This window comes from Salmo salar, chromosome 13, assembly GCF_965601325.2.
Source record: "Salmo salar chromosome 13, fSalSal1, whole genome shotgun sequence".
Taxonomy (NCBI): domain Eukaryota; kingdom Metazoa; phylum Chordata; class Actinopteri; order Salmoniformes; family Salmonidae; genus Salmo; species Salmo salar.
In genome coordinates, this window is record NC_138303.1 from 74,689,677 (window position 1) to 74,702,814 (window position 13,138).

Genomic DNA, 13,138 nt, shown 5'->3' on the forward strand with positions numbered 1-13,138 from the left:
AGGTTACAAGATTGAATTACTGAGCTGACAAGGTAAAAATCTGTTCCTAGGCTGTCATTGAAAATAAGAATTTGTTCTTAACTGACTTGCCAAGTTAAATAAAGGTAAAAGGCCAAGCAGCAGACATTGGGGACAACAAAGCTACAGACTGGCAGAGGGTGAAAACGACTCTCCACTGACTGGGATGACTGCCAACTCATTCGAATGTCACTCAACAACTGTAGGATGATATCAAATGACCTGCAAAAATAGATCTTCCTTCTGCTCTGACAATGTTCCCCAATTCTGAGGATTGCTTTTTCCAGTAGGACAATGCTCCATGCCACACAGCTAAGTCAATCAAGGTGTGGATGGAGGACCACCAGATCAAGACCCTGTCATGGCCAGCCCAATCTCCAGACCTGAACCCCATTGAAAACCTCTGGAATGTGATCAAGAGGAAGATGGATGGTCACAAGCTATCAAACAAAGCCGAGCTGCTTGAAGTTTTGCGCCAGGATGGCATCAAGTCACCCAACACCAACGTAAAAGACTGGTGGAGAGCATGCCAAGACGCATGAAAGCTGTGATTGAAAATCAGGGTTAATCCACCAAATATTGATTTCAGAACTCTTCCTAAGTTAAAATATTAGTATTATTCAAGGTCTGACAACACTGCATCTTTTTTGTTATTTTGATCAGTTGTCATTTTCTGCAAATAAATGCTCTAAATGACAATATTTCTACTTGGAATTTGGGAGAAATGTCAGTAGTTTATAGAAAACTAAAATGTTCATTTTACCCAAACACAAACCTATAAATAGTAAAACCAGAGAAACTGATCATTTTGCAGTGGTCTCTTAATGTTATCCAAAGCTGTGTATATACACACACTCACACATATACATATATATCCAATATTGTTGGAAATGTTTCCCTCAGAAAGCAATGGATCGTAATAATGAGAGAATCAAAAGAGCTTAAAGACTCCACCCTTATGTGGTAAATATACAATACATATCTGTCCTGTCTTTGTTATATTATCACCTTTTAAATTGAGTGATGTGTTGACGGTTGAATCCAGTGAGGGTTAGCATCCCTGATTCTGTGATGTGGCCAACCAGCAAGATGCACAGAAGAACAAAGCCTTTAAGTCATATCCGAACTGAAATCAATAACACATGCACATTAGTTATGCATTCTGCAATGAGGAAAGAAGTGTTTAATTCCTTCTTCACTGTTTACAGCCAATCATTGTGAGCTGTGGGCAGGACCAGACATCAAGGGATGGATGGAACATCAATCCAGAGCCTCTCAGCCAGGTCATCTCTGCTGTTCCCATAGAGACACAACAGATAGATCAATCTGTTGATTCATATGGCCATTTTGGGTGGCTTGGTTGAATTGACAATCATCCATTCGAGATGCTAAAGAATCCTATACTATGGAAGGTCTTTAGACCCACCCCTAATGTTATGGGAGTTGCATTTATTGCATTTTCAGTTACCCATGTATTACTCACTACTTGTACAACCATGTTGGATTGCCTACATATTCTACATTTCCTTGAGGGTCAATGCCAGTGTATTCTATGGCTGCCATGAGTACATGCCTTTCTCTGTCTCCTCAGTCTGGAAGGGTGACTCGGCTGATAGAGAGAAAATATGATGTGATCTCATCCTCCAGTTCTGATGACTTTTCCATCTACTCCTTCACTGACTGTGAATCGGAGGTAAAAGAGTTGTACCCTACCGTCCATGTCTTTGTTGAGTGACATCACTGTGAGGAGGATGGTCTCTGACTAGTTGACTCTGATACACAGTGTGATGATGAGGATCATGAAAGGAGGACACCACCACTGAAAGTTGAGGATGGAAAGGTGACAAAGCTTGAAGTGAGGGATATGGATGAGGATGATCTGTCTATCTCCTCCCCCCACACACATTTTTGAGTAACTCTCAGTGAATATGGAGAATGGACTATGACCAGCTAGCTCTCTGACACACAGCTTGATGATGGCAATGATGCCTCTTCTGAGGACAGTCCAGAGCCTCCAAATGAACCACAAGGACCACTGAAGGACCATCGACTGGTAGGCATCTTTTAAATTTGTGTGTGTGTCACATCTCAACGGTTTGACCCTATGTCTGTAGAGATTATTGTGGCCAAGTTCAACATCCTCCTCCCTGCCTCTGTGAGTGCCCTGAAGAAGGTGTCATGCCAGATGGAGGTGGTCCCCACTGTCCGGCCCTGCAGGCATCAGCTGGACAAGCAGACAGAGTGGACCAACATCAAAGAGGAGAGCCTGAGGCGGATCAAAGAAAACCTGACCTCAATAGAACTCAACCTGGAGGAAGGCCTGGAGACGCACAATGACGGTCAGGACATCAACCAAGAGAGGCAGAAGAAGAATGAGGGATGCTGTAGAGGATGGATTGCGAAGTGGATGGGGAGGAGGAAGGAGAGACTGAGGGACGAAGACGTGGCTAGGGAGCTCAAGAGGATGGGCGAGGAGGTGAGGGCACTGATCCAAGAGATGAAGAGAAACTGCAGCGAAGGTGATCTTAAGGCAGTAGACCTGGACAGTTGGCTGAATGACTTGGATGTTGAAAGTGGCATTCAAGAAATGCACTGGAGAGATGGCCGAAAATATAGACAGCATGGCAGAAATGCAAACCAGTATAGCCGAGAACAGGCTCCTCAAGTCATGAACAAAATAACAATGTCCAGAGCTTTGTAAGTTACTCCTACTTATGGAGTGTAGTCATGTATCTGCAATGTGTATAGTTTAGTTATAAAGTATATCTACAGATTGTTTTTAACGTAGCATTGTCCTGATATTTTACTTTACTTTCTGGTCCTACAGAGCCCAGGGAAGGTCTCTGGTCCTGTGTCTGGCAACACTGGCCTCTCTCCTCTTGTGACCTCAGCACCCCGGACCCTGGCTGAAGCCCTACGGGCCCTGCCCTCTGCTGTGGCCCTGCCCTCTGCTGTGGCCCCTCCCTCCCCAGAGAATGTCCCAAGGCCTCGGACTCCTCTCAGCCCTGTCATTATCACTCCGTCCGCTACAGAGAACTTCCCATACCGCCACATGCCTCACCTGGCCCCCATCACCAACCCGAGCCAGACCGGCAGGAAGCGGCTCCAGGAAATGGCAGGAGTGGCCCCACAGGTGGGAGGAAATACAAGAAGGGTATATTGGCCATATATCCTCCTACAGTATAGCATAGCTCTAGATATAGTAGCTCAAGAGAAGAGAACCCATAAGCTTACATTACTTTATCTCCTTGTCCAAAAAAGCCAAAAAAGTAGAGAAGCAAGAAAAGGCCAGTAAGATGCAACAGATGGAAAATGTTGGAGAAAGTAAGGAGGAGGAAAAGAAAAAGAAGAGTCTGAGGAAGAGGTGAGGAAATAGAGGAGGAAGACGAGGAACATAACCAGGGAATACTAGACTAGAGAAATAGAATGAGGTAGCAGAGAAAGAGCAACTATCTGATGTGTACATGGATATATTGTACTTTTCATAATAAAAAGTATGTTAATTGTCAAAACAATTTCATTATCGATTTTACATTCCCTCTTCCAGTCGCAGCTTGACGTTTGTCATGAATACTGCTCTGGAGGCAGAACTGCGCAATTTCCTCTAGATATGGCAGCTGCAAAGCCAAAATTGGCTATATCGTAAATATTTGTGGAAAATAATTGTGTTTTATGGACTTAATTTAAGGTAAGGATTAGCAGTGTGGTTAGGGTTAGGTTTAAAATCAGATATTATTACTTTATGCCTGTGCCAGCTTGTTACCATTTTGCAGAACTGCCGCCAGGGCAAGATTCATGCCAATAAATGCCAAACTGCATCCCAGTCATCCTCTCCCTATCTTTACAAGGCTGCAGAACATGCAAGCTAGTAATGTCGGGATTGTCTCATAACCCGCAGTCCCCAGGCGGGTGGGTTGCAGGCAGGTTCAATAAAGTGACAATAGGCTACATAACAAAATCCATAAATGTATAATTATTGTGAAATTTACACAAAGTTCACAAAGCATTAAGGACACCTGCTATTTCCATGACAGACTGACCAGGTGAATCCAAGTGAAAGCTATGATCCCTTATTGATGTCACTTGTAGATGAAGGGGACAGGACAGGTTAAAGAATGATTTTTAAGCCTGGAGACAATTGAGACATGGATAGTGTATGTGTGCCATTCAGAGGGTGAACAGGCAAGACAAAAGATTTAAGTACCTTTGAACGGAGTATGGTAGAAGGTGCCAGGCACACCGGTTTGTGTCAAGAACTGCAACACTGATGGGTTTTTCCACGCTCATGTTCCACCAACCAAAGGACATCCAGCCAACTTGACAACTGTGGGAAGCATTGGCTTCAACCTGGGCCTGCATCCCTGTGGAACGCTTTCAACACCTTGTAGAATCCATGCCCCGATAAATTGAAGCTGTTCTGAGGACAAAAGGGGGTGGGGCGATAACTAAATATTAGGAAGGTGTCCTTATTATTTTGTACACTCAGTGTATAACCTATAGGCTATACTGTGCAGTTAGGGGCCGTCTGTAAAGGTACTATCTTTACCAGCATCATAAAAGCTGATATTATTTCATGGGCCTATTGCAACGAAGATTGGCCACTAGAATATTGCCAGTTTATATTCATAAATAAAAGTTCACCTAATTTGACCTTCTATTATAAAGACCATATTCAAATGAATAAAAACGAAAATAAAAAAAACGGTTTCCCATCTCAAGAGATTAAATTTAAAAAATGACTACAATAAGTGCCTATTAAGTGCCAAATAAAGTATAACAGGGTTTCATTTTATATATTATATATCTTAACCCCTTTATCTCCCCAATTTTCGTGGTATCCAATTGGTAGTTACAGTCTTGTCTCATCTCTGCAACTCCCCTACGGAGTCGGGAGAGGCGAAGGTAGAGAGCCATGGGTCATCTAAAACACGACCCTGCCAAGCTGCACTGCTTCCTGACACAATGCACGCTTAACCCGGAAGCCAGCCACACCAATGTGTCGGAGGAAACACCGTACACCTGGCGACCGTGTCAGCATGCATGCGCCCGGCCCACCACAGGAGTTGCTAGAGCGCAATGGGACAAGGACATCCCTGCCGGAAAAACACTCCCCTAACCTGGACGACGCTGGGACAATTGTGCGCCAACCCATGGGTCTCCGGGTCGCAGCTGGGTTCAGCTTTGTGGCATGCTAGCCTTTTACTGGCTGCGGAGGGCCTTTTCTGTTTGCATTGTGTTGTGCACCTAGTTTTTATGTCTTTCCATGTTCTGTTTTTGAGAGCTGGCTCTGACCCAAAACAGGCAATCCTCTTTGCCGGGAACCTTCTTCACCACTTTACATTTTCCCAAATGCTTCCAAACTGATGCTTTCTCACAGCTGCTCTTGGGCCTCTTGGGTTGAGAAGTCATTCTCCAAACCTAATCGCAAACAAAGAAAAGATTAAAACACATGATGGTCCAACACAATAGAGGAGAGGGGCATAGGGAAGGTAAGGGAGAGGAGATAAAAAGAAAATACTTCCTCCGTGTCAGGTAAGCAGTCTCAAAGTGTACCCTCACCAACTTACCGAGTGAGTTCTGAACATCCCTCGCTGTCCTCTGATCCTGCGTCCAAGTCTTCTTGGGCCTCTTTCTGGTGTCTGTCTTGACTCTTTAGTGTGTTTTTTCAGTTCTTTCCCAGGCTTGCCTGAAAAACACAAAAAGATGGAACATACATAAGAGTAACAACAAATCCACATATTAGCAAGCAACGTCATTACATTTTTCTTCAGAACTCACTCAGCCTGGTAAGTTTGACGGTGAACTGTGGCTGTTCCGTTGCTTTACGAAAGCAGCCGGTGTCTACCGTCACAAATTTACCAGGCTGAGTCAGTTCTGAACAGCTGTCACTCGAGCTTTAGCTGTCAGGATCATACTCACTGATGCAGCCGGTGTCACTCAGCTGGTGTTTTGTATCATATTTGTACAACAGCTGATGAAACTATGAAAAAATGTTATCAGTGTAACTTCCTGATAGTTGCTGATTGAAAATACAATCTACATAAGACATTCTAAATCAGCAGGTTTTGCATTGGTGGAGTTTTAGCTTGCTTGGTGACATCACCAGGTGGTCTAAGTTAATAGACCAATAACAAAGAGTTTGAAATCTCTCTGCCAATAATAGCTAGTTTTGAGGCTACATTTCCCTCCCATTAGTGGATTGATCCATGTTTTGAGGCTATATAGTGTTTGTTTACATTTACTTTGTTTACCCACATTGGAGTAAAACATGCTTATATGTTGAGTTCTGATGGGGTAGAACAGTTGAACTAAGCTCATGAGGCATTTCTAAGTTATATTCTTCAAGAATCAATATCATTAAATTGCAGGTCCAAAAATGGATTTTGCAACTGCCGATTGCCACTTTAAAATGCAGGAAATGAGGGGGTGGTTGACGGTTGGCTACATACCTTGGCACGAGAGATTCCTGCTTTTATCCGTGTTCTGACGAGAACAATTTTAAAATAGACATGTCATTACTAATGTATGTTTTCACAAAAAAATATATATATTTGGACCATCCGGATATCCATATTTCAATAGTGAAATATTCCAAATGCCTATCCCTAGCTGCCATTTCAAAATAAAATAACTGCTAAACAAAATGTCTCACATTGTGACTTGCGCAAATAACTCGGCCTGCCACAGGAAAGCTACCGAGCTAGGACCACATTTGCATTAGAATGTAGCTAGCTACCAGTAGCTAGTTTAACATTACTCCTATGGAGTTTTTTAACATTATGCACAACGCAAAATTATTTCATATGAGAACATTAAGACATCATAGCAAAGATAAGCAATGCAATAATAATCCATTCCGAAATGTATTAATGTCTACTCCAGCAACCTTTAGCAGCTAGCTGGCTAATTAACCTATCAGTATAGCCAGGAAAAATGGCTCGCTAGCTAGCTGCTAGCTAGGTAACATAATGCTTCAACATAGCTAATACTTTTCCATGCATCGACGAAATGTAGGTCGCTACAGCTACATTGGCCTAGTTATTGTTGAATAATAACAAAGCTAGGTAAATTCATTTAAAATAATATCGCTAGTAACTTCAAAATACTTACAGCTGAAATACACTGCTGTTTTCTTTGTGAGCATGGTGAGCTGGAGAAAGCCGCATCCACATGTAGAGTTCTGGGGGATGGGACAAGATCCTCAAATAGACCCTGGCTTTGGATCAGGTTGGAATTCCCCCCGCTAATGGTCCTTGTTAGGTTTGGGGAGGGGAAGCTGATCCTAGATCTGTATCTAGGGGAAACTTCGCCCCAGCACATGCAAAGAGAGATGGGGGGAAGGGGGGGAGGAGAGAGAGCGTCGCTCTCAGGAATGACAGGTCATGTACAAAATCTACCAGTAAGAAATTGGTTTCAGAATGTAATATATTACCTTTAGCAGTTCTAATGTCTTAATTTGCTCCATTTCATTAGTCTTGTTGATTGATTGCTGAAATCTAGTTTCACAGAAAAGATGGTGTTGATAAAGAGAATCCATCTGTGTTTGTAATGCGTTCATAGACATATAGTTCATACTGGTGGTCCTACCCATCACCCACTTCACTCCATGAACCCTAAACTTGCTGCTCACATGGTGGTTTGTCTAAATCTATTTGACTTTAGGTTAGTTAAGGTTAAGAAGGTAAAGATTGTGTTTGGCTGTGTCGGGAGCTCTAGTGGCAATGCTGCTTCACCCAGATCACACATTGCCCTATATAAGTATATATTGTAGCAAGCTTAACCCAACACTTACCACCTTCTGATCTCCTGGTGTAATGGATAAGGTGTTGGCTTGCTAGTCGCTGGACCGGAGTCTGAGTCCCAGTTGGAGCTACCCCCAAATTTGTTACATTGGTATCAGAAGTGGGATAGTGACTGTGAAGCCATCTAAGATGTGTGTACACGTGAGAGACTTGCTATAAAGAAGTGTGGGGGCATGCTCTCCCAAAGGAAGGAGGTAATGTAGCAACCTTAATCCAACACCGAGCAACCTCACCTTGAGGTTTGGACATCTTGGCATAGCTGTTGACTTGACAGTTGATGGACCCAGGTTCAAAACCTGTTTGGGGCGACCGCCTGAATTTACACAAAAATATATTTGTTAGCCTACGGGCAGGGACCTGGTTTTTAGACATTGCTGTTTTTAGACCATTGCTGTTTGCAACAAAAAAAACACTACATTGGTGGAAGCAGTGGAATTGTGCTTTGGGAGAGGTGTGCACATTTCATGGGCAGGATCTGTACCCGGGCCTCCCATGGGAAAAACCAGTGTCTTGACCATTAGACCAAGATGTAATGCCCTCTTGAGCTGAGGGTGACACTGATTTTAAACTTGCAGGCAGGACTACCTCATTACCAGATCATGAGACACGCACATGGGATAGTGTAAAGGGAACTTTGCCTAGGAAGCCCATGCCAGGTCGCAGTTGTAAATGAGAACTTGTTCTCAACTAGCCTACTTGGTTAAATAAAGGTGAAATAAAAAAAAGTGTTAGAAGGTGGAAGATAGAGAATTAGTCCAGTAACTTACTGGTTTGAGTCCTGAGTCAGGCAACAATACGTGGGATTTGATCTGAACTGGCAGATCTGTGACCAAACCCTTCAGAAAAACAAATTCCCTTTGTTCCCCGTAATTTGGACTAATAAATTGTACTGGCGCCGGAGAGGATGGCTGCCGTTTTATTTGCTCTTAACCAACCGTGCTATTTTGTTTGTTTTTTCACATTGTTTGATACTTATTTTGTACATAATGTTGCTGCTACCGTCTCTTATGACCGAAAAGAGCTTCTGGACATCAGAACAGCGATTACCCACCTTGAATTGGACGAAGAATTTGTCTTTAATGAGTCAGACGAGAGGGATTTACTCCAGACACCTGAACAGGCCCTCATCCCTGTCATTCGTAGGAAAAAAAGACGTAGATTCGCAGAAGGAGATCGGGGTGCCATGTGAGGATCAGGCAACGAGTGGCTAATCTGCCTTTGCCATCCGTACTGTTAGCCAACATACAATAGCTGGAAAATAAATGGGACAAACTAAAATCACGTATATCCTACCAACGGGACCTTAAAAACTGTAATATCTTATGTTTCACAGAGTCGTGGCTGAACGACGTCATTAATAACATACAGCTGGCGGGTTATACACTATCGGCAGGATAGAACAGCCGCCTCTGGTAAGACAAGGGGTGGCAGTCTATATTTGTAAACAACAGCTGGTGCACGATAGCTAAGGAAGTCTCAAGGTTTTGCTCGCCTGAGCTGGAGTATCTCATGATAAGCTGTAGACCACACTATTTACCTTGAGAGATTTCATCTATATTCTTCTTAGCTGTCTATTTACCACCACAAACTGATGCTGACACGAAGACCGCACTCAATGAGCTGTTTTCCGCATGAAGCAAACAGGAAAACGCTCATCCAGAGGCGGCGCTCCTAGTGGCCGGGGAAATTGATGGAGGGAAACTTAAATCAGTTTGACCTAATTTCAACCAGCATGTTGAATGTGCAACCAGAGGGGGGGGAAAAAAACTAACTCTAGACCACCTTTACTCCACACACAGAGATGCGTACAAAGCTCTCCCTCCATTTGGCAAATCTGACCATAATTCTGTCCTCCTGATTCCTGCTTACACATTTTTTTTTAAGCAGGAAGCATCAGTGACTCAGTCTATAAAAAACTGGTCAGATAAAGCAGATGCTAAACTACACGACTGTTTTGCTTGCACAGACTGGAATATGTTCCTGGGATTCTTCCGATGGCATTGAGGAGTACACCACATCAATCACTGCCTTCATCAATATGTGCATCGATGACGTCGTCCCCACAGTGACTATACGTACATACCCATACCAGAAGCCATGGATTACAGGCAACATCCGCACAGAGCTAAAGGGTAGAGCTTCCGCTTTCAAGGAGCGGGACTAACCCGGAAGCTTATAAGAAATCCCGCTATGCCCTCCGACGAACCATCAAACAGGCAAAGTGTCAATACAGAACTAAGATCGAATCGTACTACACCGGCTCCGACGCTCATCGGATGTGTCAGGGCTTGCAAACTATTACAGACTACAAAGGGAAGCACAGCCGAGAGCAGCCCAGTGACACGAGCCTACCAGACGAGCTAAATAACTTCTATGCTCGCTTCAAGGCAAGTAACACTGAAACATGCATGAGAGCATCAGCTGTTCCGGACGACTGTGTGATCATGCTCTCCGCAGCCGATGTAAGACCTTTAAACAGGTCAACATTCATAAGGCCGCAGGGCCAGATAGATTACCAGGCCGTGTACTCCGAGCATGCTCTGACCAACTGGCAAGTGTCTTCACTGACATTATCAACCTCTCCTTGTCAGAGTCTGTAATACCAACATGTTTCAAGCAGACCACCATAGTCCCTGTGCCTAAGAACACTAAAGTAACCTGCCTAAATAACAACCGACCCGTAGCACTCACATCTGTAGCCATGAAGTGCTTTGAAAGGCTGGCCATGGCTCACATCACCACCATTATCCCAGAAACCCTAGACCCACTCCAATTTGCATACCGCCCCAACAGATGATGCAATCTCTATTGCACTCCACACTGCCCTTTCACACATGGACAAAAGGAGCACCTATGTGAGAATGCTATTCATTGACTACATCTCAGCATTTAACACCATAGTGCCCTCAAAGCTCATCACTAAGCTAAGGACCCTGGGACTAAACACCGCCCTCTGCAACTGGATCCTGGACTTCCTGACGGGCCGCCCCCAGGTGGTAAGGGTAGGAAACAACATATCCGCCACACTGATCCTCAACACGGGGGCACTTCTAGGATGCATGCTCAGTCCCCTCCTGTACTCCCTGTTCACTCATGACTGCACGGCCAGGCACGACTCCAACACCATCATTAAGTTTGCCGATGACAACAGTGGTAGGCCTGATTCACCGACAAAAACGAGAAAGCCTATAAGGAGGAGGTCAGAGTCCTGACAATGTGGTGCAAGGACAACAACCTCTTCCTCAATGTGATCAAGACAAAGGAGATGATTGTGGACTACAGGACAAGGAGGACTGAGCACGCCCCCATTCTTATCGACGGGGCTGTAGTGGAGCAGGTTCAGAGCTTCAAGTTCCTTGGTGTCCACATCACCAAAGTATCATGGTCCAAACACACCAAGACAGTCGTGAAGGGGGCAAGACAAAGCCTATTCCCCCACAAGAGATTGAAAAGATTTCTCATGGGTTCTCAGATCCTCAAAAAATTCTACAGCTGCACCATCGAGAGCACCCTGACTGGTTAAATCACTGCCTGGTATGGCATCTGCTCAGACTTTGACTGCAAGGCACTACAGAGGGTAGTGAGTATGTCCCAGTACATCACCGGGGCCAAGCTTCCTGCCATCCAGGACCTCTATACCAGGCGTTGTCAGAATAAGGCCCGAAAATTGTCAAAGACTCAAGCCACCCTAGTCATAGAATGTTCTCTCTGCTACAGCACGGCAAGTGGTACCGGAGCGTCAAGTCTAGGTCCAAAATACCAATTTTTTTTCTTAAACTGCATTGTTGGATAAGGGCTCGGAAATAAGCATTTCCGAGCCCTTATTGTTGTATTCTGTGACAAATAAAATCAGATTTAACATTACCTTTGCTGATGAAACAACTTTGTTGAAGTCTGGTTTGATGGTAATCACTCCATATCCATCTGCTCTTATCGTGCACAACAAGCTGTCATGACGTTGGCCTCTTTGAGTACAGGGAGGACAGTTGACCCCCTCCCCCCTTGCACCATCCCCCAACCTACCTTCCCCCACCCAGTCCCTGTGTGAAGGAGTGGTAAAATTCCAGAGAAGAGTCTCTGGCCACATGGCCCATAGAGAGACACAGGAAATTCTTCCAACTCACAGAATTGGGGAACCGAGTGACATTTGTGTTCTGGAGAAGGTATGGAAGATTTGTGAAGAATCCAGCTACGAACTGGTCCGCTTGGTACAATTTTGTGATACTCAGAAGAGACAATATAGCCATATTACCATAAAATTGTTTATATAATAGCCTCAGCGATGAGACTTGCATCCACATGGTTGTATAGAATGTATTAATAAGGATAAAGCTTTTGTAATACATTGAGATGCTATGTACTGATGTTAATGTGATAGAATTGTATTCCTGTACCAAGCTTAACTCAGTCATCGGCACGCCCCCAGGGACACAGACAGGACCAGGCGTCATGTGACATGTTCACTATAAAACCCACCCTGATTTACATTTCTAACAGACCCGGCCTCCACTCCATTGCGAGTTGGCCAATAGGTTTGACCATCCAAGTACTCTACAGAAAGTTAACTATACCACGTGGTTAACTTTTAGACTATTGATACCGACAGAATAAGAACAAGTCTTTGATATTAATTATTAGTCTGCAGCTAAGTAACTTATATCATTGAACGCGAAGACCAACGAAACATCCATTCTATGACGACATTAATGAATGTCGCTTTGAAAGATCCATTCTAACCCAGAGAGAGAGAGAGAGAGAGAGAGAGAGAGAGAGAGAGAGAGAGAGAGAGAGAGAGAGAGAGAACTCTCCAACAGAACGACGCTCCAACAAGGATCCCGACGACACACTGAGCGTAAATATATATTGATTGCAATTGTTCTCGAATGACTGAGCGTTCATGTGCAAAGGATTAGCATATCAATTGTTAATATTAATGAACTCTGTAGGGTCTTCTCAGCTGCCCTTTATGACCCATTGTTCAACAAGACACCAGCCATGCCTGTTAGCCACTAGGGCACATTACTCTACCAATTCTTTGTGATGATAATTACTGTTTGTATACTTTCTGTGAATTACTTAGTTTAGTAAATAAATGATTTTAAGACAATTGATGTATGGATGACTCTTAGTAAAGACTGGGTTCGTGCAGATACAACAATTTACGACGTTTGGAATGAGACTGGACGCGAGGTAAAATACACCATTTAAACCAGAAGATAATCGGCCTATACTATAATAGAATATAATATATAATGTTATAATATAGGAAAGTTATATTAGGAAAATTATAACTTTGTAATCTGAATATTTTCCTTGGT